This window comes from Thunnus maccoyii, chromosome 15 (genome assembly GCF_910596095.1).
Source record: "Thunnus maccoyii chromosome 15, fThuMac1.1, whole genome shotgun sequence".
Lineage (NCBI taxonomy): Eukaryota > Metazoa > Chordata > Actinopteri > Scombriformes > Scombridae > Thunnus > Thunnus maccoyii.
The window spans coordinates 14,284,961-14,297,861 of NC_056547.1; the positions used below are offsets into that span (position 1 = coordinate 14,284,961).

The 12,901-nt window shown below is 37.5% G+C and overlaps 1 protein-coding gene across 3 annotated transcripts in view; it reads right to left on the reverse strand.

Moving 5' to 3' along the window:
* Positions 1–12,901, reverse strand: part of LOC121912544 (teashirt homolog 1-like) — a 195,504-nt gene that overhangs the window by 127,693 nt on the left and 54,910 nt on the right. For 2 of the 3 annotated variants that reach the window (XM_042434727.1, XM_042434725.1), the window contains one exon: positions 9,380–9,608. The gene's annotated coding sequence lies outside the window, so the exon portion shown is untranslated. Of the gene's footprint in view, positions 1–4,384; positions 4,484–9,379; positions 9,609–12,901 lie in introns of all 3 variants that reach the window. The other variant, XM_042434726.1, reaches the window with a different exon arrangement.

Sequence of the window (12,901 nt, forward strand, 5' to 3'; positions counted from 1 at the left end):
AACTCCTGGACAGAACATGGCCATGCCAATCCATATACTTCATACTTTATTCAGGCTTTATTTATATAAACATTTTTCTTGCAAGATTTTGTTAATTTTGAGAGGCGGAGAGTCACGTCATCATCTAAATATTCCCCATAGTTTGCTGATTGGTGCAAAACATCAACTGATTCTCAGTAGTTTTCTGAACACAGTATTTTCATAATTAAATCTGCGTTCATAAAATGAAGCCTGATTTTGCAAGATTTTAAATGATGACGATTCACAGAAGAATCTGCTGTTCTCTGTCTGCCACTGGCCTTTCAAAGTACAATAAATACTGTAGATTTTATGTTACGCATGCAGCACAGCACACTGCAAGCTAAGGTAGACTTTCTATAAGCACTGAATAATTTGTCAAATTACAGCTTCCTGGTTTTATTAATCAATCATGAAAGGCATTTACTTAATCTCCTTTGAAGCATGAACACACCTTTAATGCATATTTAGCAGCTAAAAAGCACCATCCTCCACCCCTGCCACACACACACACACACAATTTTTTTTCTATTCTTTACAGATAGAAACTCTTAGATCTGTAGGTTAGAATATTCAAACTGTTATATTTTGACACGTGAGGTAGTCTAAGTGCCGGTGCAAATGTTTAGAATATCACTGCCTCTAACCCTTCAGTAGCACCCCTTTGAGAAATGGTGCCTTCGCACAGAGAATGTGTTTGATAGAGGGATCTCATTACCCTGGACAAAGGATGCAAACAACAGCAGCCCAGAAATAGCGATTATAAAACGTTAATGCGCCTCCCATGTTGCCTATCTTGAGCATTCAAAAACCTCTTCAATACCTTAACCTATTCCTAATGAATGTAATAATGATGTTTCTGCTCTTGAGAGTCACTTTCCGGGTTGTTTGTGGGCACTTAAATTGAGTCTTAAATTGAGCTTTCTCTTCTTACAGTGTTAATGATTCCCCAGTGTGCCATGATACCTTCTTTAAAACCTCCCAAAATTGCTACAAGTGATGTACCAGAACTACCATACAAAGTATGACATATTAGCGTCAGGTTTCAAATGAAAGGATCAATTGTCAATATAGAGTCAGGATTTACAATCCATCTGTTTAAAATACTTACAGTAATGAAGTATTGCTTGTCTCCCAAATACATATCTTGGGGATAAGATTTCTGCACTGATCTTACAGTGATAGCATCAGAATGGTTAACGTTTATTGTGCACTGCAGCAAACTCCCGCAGAGATATACGCACTACACGATTAACAAATTAATATTAAAGTAAGACATTAACGGAAAACACAAGTGGAAAGAGAATGTGAACGTTTATTCCGTGCTGTTCATCCTGCTTGCTTAGCACTAAGTATATGGAGAGGTTGTCATAATGTGGAGATGGGCATTGTCAGAGTACAAAATTCTTTGGCTTATGATGTTTGCAGGAACATCATTATTTATACTCTGCATGATTTTAACACCTTGATCACTGACCACAGAGCCTGTGAGACTGTGATTTGCATTCCCATTGGGACAACGGACTACATCAAATCTAAAACAAACTGCTTAAATATGAACCAAAGAACTGGTCTCTCTCCTGATTCAAGGAATGTATGACATCCCGTACTGCATGTCAAACAAATGACTAGCTCAGTGAAATGCAACTTCTGTTGCTGATAACAGGCACATTGCTGATGCTAAAATAAAGCACAATAATAAGGTTTGATGTGAACGTCTGAGCTTTCACTGGATACATCTCTCAAGCTTCAGGGAATAACGGTGCTCAACTAACCTGCTACAAACCCTTCCCTTCTCAAAAACAATGACACCAGTGTCTATCTCTAATTTATGTCACAACTCTACAAGACTTAAGTGACAAAAAAAACTACATGCATCAAAGTCACCACAGAAATCATTAGGAAAGAAACACTGACAATGATTTTTGTCTGTACTTCATTGTGCACAAGCAGTAAGCGATGAGCAGCTAGTATGTTTACAGGCATTCATCACAGGAGGAATTCATCCTGTAGCACAGCACATGCTGTATAAATGCAAGTTACTATCATTTGATTTGACTTATGGTCTTGTTTGAAAGGCTTTCCCCATTTGTTTGTCCTTTACAACTGTGACTGAGCGCTGAAACAAACATCTATCCACTGTGCTATATTTCTGAAGTCACCCTCTATTTCAGATGACCATTTTCCCAAGATCCTTCTTCTCCCACTTGTCTAATTACCATAGAAGTCTTTTTTCAAACACCCCCTCCATCTTTCCCGAAGGAGACCACATGCAACTATAATTGCCTCCCTCATTAGTTATGTTTTCACAAGACGGGATAGGGGGCAATTAATTTTATCACTTAATTTTGTCACCGATATTTCCACTGCCTTAGTATTGATGTGTCCACCACTGCCAGGCCCATTTTTCAGGAAAATTAATTGACAAAGCGGTAAAATTTATCAACATATCACCAGATTAGGCGACAAATTGATGCAATGAGGGAATCAATTGTGTTTCTGTCATGAGGGTGCAACAGCGCAACCCAGAACAGAGCCGGACGAGCTAGACTACTGTGAGAGTGACTTCTGTGGCAGGTACTGTGATTTATGTTTTTATTTAGACAGGGGGCATAAATCAGAATGAGTTACAAGTACGGTGCTACCTCCCCTTGAGAGCAACACAATCGCCTGCACAAAGCACATGCAATCCACACTAAGTTCACACACAGATGCACATGTACACACAAAGGGATGAGCAAAGATATAATCAAAGACATCCACAAAAATCAATAAGAAAAGAACAAAGCAAAGAATACTGAATAGATCAACTAAGGCAAAAACAAGTATTACTGAGAAATGAAAGAAGTTTAGTGAAAGATAAGTTCTGTGCAGAGTGAAAGAAATACACAAAGAGATCTTTGAATACTCAGTTGCAAAACTATTAAATTATAGACAAATCGGTTCATTTGTGATCGTTGAAGACTAGTTGTTTGACAGAAAATTAAACTGCAACAATAATGATAACTGATCAAATCATTTTTAGACATGCTTGCAGCCTGGCTCTGCATATGGCAAACAAACGTTCATGGTCCCCAGAGGAGAAACCTGCTTACTTTGGTTAATCCCTGATTTACCCTCCAGCACCACCATAAGGTTCACTTTTTTGTGTGAATTGTCTCAAGTATCGCATGGATTGCCAGGAAATTTGGGACACACATTCATGTTCCCCTCAGGGTGAATTGTGATCACTCTGGCAATGCCTTAACTCTTCATCTAACACTGTCAACAAGTCAAAATTTCAGTTTGTCCATTACTTTGGTTTGTGACTAAATATCTGCAGGCTGAGCTCTTCTTTGTGTTTAGTGCTAATTAAGTTAGCATGCTAAAATGCTAAACTGAGATGATGAGCATTCAATGGTTCCATCCTCTCAAAATTTAATATGCGCTGGTTTCAACTGAATGTCTTTAGATTTCGGACTGTTGGGTATGTTTTAATATTTTATACATATTTTATAGACCAAACAACTTCTCAATTGATCATGTTAATTAAAATTCAAGGATCAAAGATTCCTTAATGTTACTGTTCAATCTTCAATTCTTAAACAGAAAATATTTGAAACACATTTTAAAATATTAGTCGGAAGCGGGAAAGAATCTATTCTCTTGTTACTCTGGAGGACACGGAGGGAAATTAGTTGACATCAGCTGGACTCTCTCAGGTGGGGCGAGTAATGGTAATAAAGCCAGAGGGTCATTAGGGTCCCAAAAACTGCAGCTGAACCAGTTTAGTTTATTATGTCCTCTAAAGAAAATGAAAACCTGGCTGAATAGCTTTAATAGGAACATGTCTTTGTGACCCTGTCAGCACATAGCTGCTAAACACTTTTAGGTTGCGACCCACCAGTTGAAAAACAGGATCCTACTGTAACACATGACCCTGGTTGTCTGCATTTCATCTCTTCAGCATACACGAAACAGTTTGCGTGACAGTCGGTCTATCAAAAGCATTCAGTTGACCTCCATGCAATACCTCAACACATGGTGAGAACAAATTGAGGACAAAATGGCCACAGCGCATCACCTACTGTTCCATCCTCTCAAGAGGGCACACATTTTATCCTCAGCAGAGGAAAGAGGACGACAGAGGGGGGGAGAGAAAGGGGAAAAAAAAAAAAAGTATAACACAGCGTCTAGAGGAGCAAGCAGGAGAATTGCTTGGGCGCCGAGACTGTCATGTCTGTATAAACAGGCATTGATTTTTCTGTCCAGCCCTGGCACCTCAGCCATTTATTCTCAGCTTTGTGGTCGGGGCCCAGCGGGGCTGGAGAAATTCTGTTACAGTCCAGTTGGGCCCTTGAGCCTTGTGTGTGAGAATAGATTTCACCTGTAAACGAGGAGAGGGACTGGAGCCACTTAACAAGGGCAGGCTGTGTCACCGGAGGGCAGGATGGGTGAAGTCACACTGGATGGATAATGACACATACTGTGGAAAGAGACGGAGAATGAAAGACAGAGAAAGATGGAATAAGTGGATTGAGAGAAATGATTGATACTGTGGAAATAGAGGAGAGAGAAAAAAGGAGGTGGTTAAAGCACCGAGAAGAATTAGAGAAAGAAAGAAAATTTGAGAGCTATGAAAATACAAACTTAATTTTACATCACAATGTAACTGTCAAAACTAAAGCAAAGTCTATCCTAACCAATACGCTTTTTGGGAGACCTCATCTGTTATTGAGTATGTCACATATTGTAAACTACACATGATAAAACCTAATGCTATCAACATGTGATGATTATTAAAACCTGTGTGTGCCACTGAGTAAGATTTTTATTGTCTGCAACTTCAACCTTCAAATCTGGTCCAACCCTTGGTGGTTTCGCAGTTTCCTAGTTTACTACTGGATTTTCTGACAGCATGCATGAACAACGCATACTGCTGTGACATCAGCTTTTCCCTAAATGTCATTTACTAAATAAAAAGAGCTTCTAGTTTACTTCAGGAGTCCCACAGCCACTCATTCCTGTTATACCGTCAATAGAGACGTTGCTCATTTTGTCGACTACTTCAGCTTCTTAAGGAAAGCGCAAAGAAGAAAACAGCAGAAACAATTCATTCACATGTAAGTTGTTTGAAGAAATGGGGCATGAACAAGAAGATATTCTGTCAAAATCAGTTACAACAAATACAAAAAGCTGTCTGGGCTTGAGGCATCTTTGCATGTTATGGAAACATGACCGAACATGACCAAAAGAGGTCTATCAACTCAACTCTTCCCCAAAAAGTCCCCTAATGTTTTGCAACTTGAATCATTTGTCAGTCAACTCCCAGTCAAGTTTCAGTCCTGAATGATTCTTTAAATGGCCTTTTCGACTGTATTATGAAAACTATGCATTATAAAAGTTTATGCAAACAACATAATAGACATTAACAAGGCTTATCATGTATTAGAGGGCAATCACACACAGACACGTCACCATAGATGGATCCAATTAAAAAATGTCAGGCAAGATACTGTAGTTCAGTCAGCCTCGGTCACTTGTCACTGTGTGACACTGACAAGCGTTGTGACTCCGTATCTTGAGCCAAAAAGTAGAAAATGGTTTAACTGTTTTGAAAGAAAAAAAACACAGCAGGAAAACACTCATTGCAAGAGAAACACTTACCCAGCTTATTTTTTCATACGAAAAAACAATGTTCTTCCTGGTGTTGCATTTTTAGTTGTTCATCTCAGTATAAGGCCTTAAAAAAAAAAATACAGCACGTCACAGAAAGTGCAGAGTTTGGATGAAATGTGAGCATTGTGAAGACAACCTACTGTATGTGTGTCATTTTCCAAAGTAGACACCAGGGTTTTACATTGATTAATTTATTTCTATACCTTCCAGACAGCCAGTGCTTTCAGTCTAGGCCTACTAAGATGTAGCGACTTGAAAATTGCTTAAGAGAGGCAATGCATGACAGTGATCAAAATCTTCTTTTAGGTTGTTATTGGCAAGTCATATCATTTTAACATGGTGATGTAATTATGAAAGCTGCATTGTCTGCATTGATTGTATAAAGAGCTGAATGATTTTTGAGCGCTGCCCAGATTTACTTGAGATAATCAGGTACAGCTTTTTCATCCACTAACAGCATACTTAAGAAACTGATTACATGTAATACCACAGTATAACGGGCCAAGCCTGTGGATTCACATGAACCATGTTAAGCCAAGATATGAGCTTCAGTTTACATATGCACATTTTGTTTTACTAGATGTTCAGGGAGTACAACTTACAGTATAAGAGCTGGGACACCTGAATTTATGTCCTGCTTTTTTGTAACATATGAATTGTGATACAAACTTTTCAGGTAGTGCAGAGCCCTGAGAGACTCACATAATGAGGTTAAGTGTGCTTGTCTACATCTAGCAGTATTAGAGAAGTCATGAAAGTATAAGGCAACTCAACTCTGGGCACTGTGCTGTACTGTAGTGTATACTGTACTATTGTTTTATTCTAGTCTTGTAAACTGGGTTATGATGGCAAACATTAAGTTGCCATATATACTTTTTCTTCAGAGGGCATCTGTCGTATCTTTTTGAGTGGTGAGCTAATACTCTTGGCCTTTGACTCGTATTTGCGAGTTCCTAAGCAGTATATTTTCATTTAGGATTAAAGCTTGTTAAGATGCTATTGACAAGAGTGAATTGATTTTGTTGTAACTCTCTCCTTTCACCGTCGTCCGATTGATTAGTTTGTTTTGATGCTGGACAGCACTGTATACAATATTGTCTCCACTCTTCACTGCTGCTCTAACATCATTCAGGTAGGCCAGATAATGTTTAAAGTCAACACGATTAACAAAAGAAATACTACTTTAAAAGTACAACTTTAGAAGATATATCTTCCATACTGTTATGACAATGACATACACAACACTTAGCTTAAGCTACAGTAATTGATGGTCACACAAAGTTAAATATTCACAACAAAAAAGGAATGTTTTATGACTGTTACTTTATTCAATGGAAATATTTTAGATGTCTTGTGCATCATGTTATACGCCTTTTCTCAAACTTCATTCTGACATACTTTTTCATTTTTTGTTAACTTTAGGATCTTGACAAGAATACAAATAAAGTAATGAGACTTTGAACAAAGGGTGTCTGCACATCATGAGCTTCTGTAGATGGACCCATCAGCATAGTTTCAGAGTTAAAATAAAAAATTTGAATAATGAAATTTAAAAATCTAAAAAGGCTGCTTTCACTTTTATAACACAAATGTTAGAAACAGTTCACAGAAACAGCCAGCTTCAACATCAGGAGAACCTGTAATTGAGAGGAATTAAAGACAAACAGCGAGTTTTGACTCTCGTGCAGGCACGCACACACGCACTCGCAGAAAGTGAGCTGCTCTGTGAAGTTTCAGTGGAGAGTGACAGTAATGATAGTGTGTGAAGGTTAACTCTTAGAGAAACCGAAGTACTCCTGCTGAATAGGAAGAAGAGAGGCAGGTTTGAAAAGTACTTATTAGTCAAACTGGGTAACAACGGCGCCGCCTGCACAGTATAATCAAATCACTATATACCTAGTTGCAATACAGCATCTCGGAAGCAGCAAACCCTGCAACCTTGACAGGAGGGTTATTTCTACTGATACTTTGCCTGCCTATTGTCTTACGCACTTATTGAAAATGGCGCCATCAACAAACGGAAATAAATACAATGAAGGGTGAATGGGGCGGAGAGGATGGGAGATTTTTGGGGTGGTGGGAGGAACACAAGAAGCCATTATGAACATACGCTCCTGATGTTTTCCCCTTCCTGCCCTCGAGTTAAACATCCAATTGTTTGTGGAATACATAGAGTGCCATGCAATTTTAATGACCCCCAATATGCGCAGATTTCCTGATTCACTTCTCGTCAGCCTCCAGTTTTTATTTAGTACAAAACACTCCTACTTGTCTCCTCTGTGATCAATACGTGGTGTCTTGGAATGAAGCAACGGATTTTAATATGATTTTATGAGATCAGATAGCTTCCTTTGATCCCCCACTGCGATTCCTCTGATCTCCTATATCCGACAGGCTCCAGTGTTCATATGCATATTATGTCTAGGAACATGAAGAATGGAGGAAAAAAAAACTGTGAGAGGAAAAACAACATTGTCCCTATTCAAGGAAGTGTTTGTTAACCAGAATTAATATGAAAACCTCTAGTTGTTATTGTTGTTGTTGGTGGTGTTTTGTTTTAGCTGGCACTGCTGCTTGTGAGAAGTGCACATCAAGCAAATTAACACTTGCAGCTTTGTCCTTAATTGCACATATGAGAAAAGCAGTGGCTTTGGGAATGTTGTATGTAAATAAGGTTTCATTTTGTTTTGTTTGCTGCTGGTGTTTTATAATAAAAAACAGGTATTTCCCTTATTGAATCATGTTGGGTATACAATTCCACATTAAAACAGCACCACCACCCATAATTTACACAGAAACTTTATAAACCAAAGACCAATGACTAAGCATAATTGAATTACTTGCGCTGACTTCACTAACAAGAGTTAAACAGGAGTTTTTTTGTTTCATTTTGTTTTTGATTTTTTTGCATACACAAAACAAGTATTTCTGTAATACAGGTCATGTCTGTCTGTGTCCAGGTAACAAGGATGTTGCTAAACTGATTCAGAGAAATACAGTGACCAACTCTGAACCTAATCTGTGTCAGCTGTCCCAACATCAAAGATGGATGTTTCACCAACTACCCTTCAACCAACATATATATATATATATATGTATATGTTATAAATAAGCTCTTCCTAATAACAAAATAAAATAATAGAAATAAGTACTTAAAATTAGATGAAACTGCAAATTTATGTACGGTAAGTCTTCCAATATTTGTGTCGACATAAAATTTGAAGCAGTTATCATTTCTATAGTAACATTATCATAAAGATTGTTTGTGTAGTTTTATTTATAAATTACTACCTAGAACAGAGAGAAAAAAGTGGAGAAAAATGCTCAAACATAGACTGCATCTCTAATCTTTAATACTTCACCTACCATCAATCAGTTCATACTAGAGCCATGGCAGACCAACATGAAGTTAGTATCTCTAGGTTTGGTTAGGTGCTTTGCCATGTTCTGCACTGAGGACGATGGGTTAGCACAGCAAATGCAGCCAAAATAAAACTTATTTGGCTCCATATTTTTGTGCATTCTGTCTGTAAAAATATATACTTTGCATGTGGAGAACAGCCATTTTCAGTGGTCATAATGACAAAATGGGTTAAAACCCCTTTCATGACCAAATACATCAAAGTTGCATTTGGTAGCATTTAGTGCTAACCTTCTCTCTGTCTCTTGCTGAATGAAAGAATATTTTTACCTATAGACTTACCTGTAGGTTCACCTACAGATCATTAAACATACCAACTTAACACAGAAATCATGTTTTCATGTGAAGTTGGCAGCAGGAGAGTGACGGGAGAGCTGGTCAACTGGGGTTAGCCTTTAGCCTAGCTTGGATGCTGGTTCGCTTGTCGCGTTTCCACTTCCTCACGCACTGCTTTGGTGTCCCCCTGGGTGGTCGTTCTCAAGTGTTCATATAGATGTCCAGAGAGGGTCCCCTGATAAAAAATATATAGAGTACACAAATTACAGAAAAAAGCTTTAGGGTACTTGCATAACCCTGATTATCAGAGTAGCATGAGTAAAGTAACCTGAAGTTCTCTCTCAGAAACAAGGAGATGTTGCTATCTGCTAATACGTGCTGTTGTTAAGTGCACTAAAACTTTATTTTTCATTCATACATTTTTTTTAAGTTTAGTTTTTTGATTACCTGTGGAAATGTATTTAGTTGATACATTTTTTAAAATCTAAAATAAATACACTGCAAGCATGGTGCAGATCTACTTAAGCAAACAGAAACAATGCAGACAATAACATTAGTGTTAAATAAATGTTCATTTTAGCTCAGCAATTTTGTGTCTCATCTGTTATTATTATTAAATTGTTGGATTTTTTCTGATGCAAAAAACAAAACAAAACAAAACAAAAGAAACAAAAAAAAACCCAACAACATGATATCGGCGTTATATATCGGCCATCAGCCACCCTGCTCTCTAAATTTCAGCACCGGCAATTGAAAAGCCCATATCAGTCGACCACTAGTGAAAATGATTGCATTTCTCCTGCCAGTGTCTTGAAATGCAATCATTGCATGATGTATCATCTCTGTGTCCATCCTCAAGTTCACATGTTGGAGCCTTGGAAATTGTGTAATTGTCCACTGTGTCTCAGACTGCTAGAGGTAATGAGCAAGTGATAGCATCACAGTCTGGGAAGACGGGATGAAAGAAACACCACAATAAAGAAAGGAGAGGCCAAAGCAGTAAATATCCCTGGGCCACACAGTGCAGATACTAATTGCATTCCCAAACTTGAGTGCAGTAAATAATGAAATTTTAATTTCTGCTCTTGCCATTGCGTTTTCCTCATTTGTTTTCAGATGAATGTTTCAAAGAAATTTACTGCGGCCTTGATGGGAAAAAAAAAATGAAACTGGAGGGCAAAGGGAGGAATGAGCGAATAAGAAAGAGAGAGAAAGGACAGAGAGAAAAGATGGAATATTTGTTCAACATGATGAGTTATTGGCTGAAAGGTTTTGAATTAGATTAAAAAAGCAATGAAAACCAACTATATCTACAAATACTTCAAAACAAAATCTTATAAATGGTTGAAAAGTGATATCATAAACATGTAACCATACTGATTTCATTTGAAAACACTGTGTAAACACATCTATGAGCAATGTAGTCACTTTGCTCCTTAGGACAAGGAACTATCTGATCAGTCAAGGCTAAAATGTCTCAACAGCCCTTCAACCATGATCTTAAAATTGTCCAGTTATGGCTATTATAACAATATAACATAAAAAGTCAATAATCCCTTACCTACTCTTGTTTAAATTAATTTAGGGCTATTAAGATGATTCTATACTGATTGACAAAATAATCTCACTTCAAGGTCCATTTAGTAGCTGATCTTGAGCATCAGAACAAATAAAAATTCTCACGCTTTCAATTTCCATGACGACTAGGCAAACTCCAATCGCTGATGAAATCAGGTGATATGATTGGAAACTCCAGAAAACCTGGTAAATGAACCTTGCAGTGGGACTGTTTTGTCAACTGCTATTTCCAAGTTCAAATATTAACTTTAAAACTCAACTTAACACTATATTGTTTACAAGACTACATATTCAATACTGTCTTAATTCTTACATAATTTAGAACACAAATATTCATTTATACTTTTCACAAATGTATGTTTTCTTAATTCTCACCGTAACTGATTTGCCTTGTAGAACAACTCAGTACCTTATTAATATAATGACTACTGAACACTTATTTAATACAATGAACGAGTACGTGTTACTTTTTATAAAATACTTTGAAGTAACGCTTTAGACCCACATTAGACTAGTCAGAATTCATGTTGCACTTTTCCAGATGGAAAACTTACTACCTTAATCACATGATGAAAGTCTCAGGTTTGTATAATTGCTGGTTTGTCTGTCATCAGCACTTATTTGTCTAAAAAGCTCACTTTTGACTGCATTTTGTTTTCTTCCATTCTTTCAAGTAAATCTTCAAATAGTGTGTTACAAAAATGTCCACATAGTATCACTGACTTTGTCATTTCATGACAAAACCAAAATTGTGCCACTTCCTCTCAAGTGGAGCGGTGCCTGGGATGTTAAGATATTGAACTACAAAAGTAACGTTTTGGAGAAAAGCATCTCCACGAGACTGTATGCTAAATCAACTGCACTTCAAAAAAGGTACTTGGTTTGCATTTTTACTCACTGTACTTAATACATAACAGTAAAAAGAGGATAGATGAGATACTGATTCTTTATATAAAAGGCCTGAAATGAAATTACAGAGGCTCTAGTCAGGTATTGCCACACTGTTACAGCAAAAAGCACCAGTACTACTTCAAATCAGTATTAAGCCTGTGCTACACACAAAAACAAGTGTATATTTCAGCCCACAATTCATTCGCAGCATTTAAGACTATTGTTCTTTATGTTCATGATTGCTGTCATATTACACAGCATCATCAATAACATTATGCCTGAAACAGACTTGCTAACTGGCGAAGACTTCCTCTCCTCTCTATTCCTTTTAGTGCTGGCAAAATTTAAAATGAAGAGTCATTCATCTAGATCCACTGGCAAACAAAATCAAATAAATCAACACTTTCCCCAAATATAAAAATATTTGTGTTGTGGGTAGATAATTAATGAGCACAGCTGCACTAATTAAAAGCCATCTGAGTTCCATTAATCTTGGTTGTTGAGTCCCATCGTTTCTCAAAGTGGACAGCCACGCCTTTCCTATGCAGTGCCCGTTGTCCTTGGACTCATTTTTCAGGTGATTTGGAAGAGCATTGTTGCTTTATTAGCATCATGAAAAAACATGAAAGCACAATTAATAATGCATTCCGAGATGGGTACAAAGAAAATTATTTCCCTCCATTGGAGAATACCATGTGTAGAACTGAGCATTGTAGCCACTAACACTTCTCTTGGACAAAGGCAACCTTTGACAAAATGTTTGTCTTACTTTGTTTTTGCTAACTGTGGGTGTACTAGCCATTTTGCCCTCCAACTATTTAAAGGAATAAAGGCTGTTTTTAATTATTAAGGCAAACACATTTAACTTTGGTGATCTGGGTAGTACACAAGATTATAAAAGTAATCTCTGGAGTGTTGTTCACAGGTTTCCCCAGCAGAAGTTTCAAGCTGATATTCAAATGGTAAACGTAAAACAAACCAATTTAAACTGTTCAGATAGGTGTTCCTCCTACTAGGCTCTAGGCCTGCCTTTGTTCGCTGCAGGGTCATCAGCCAGAT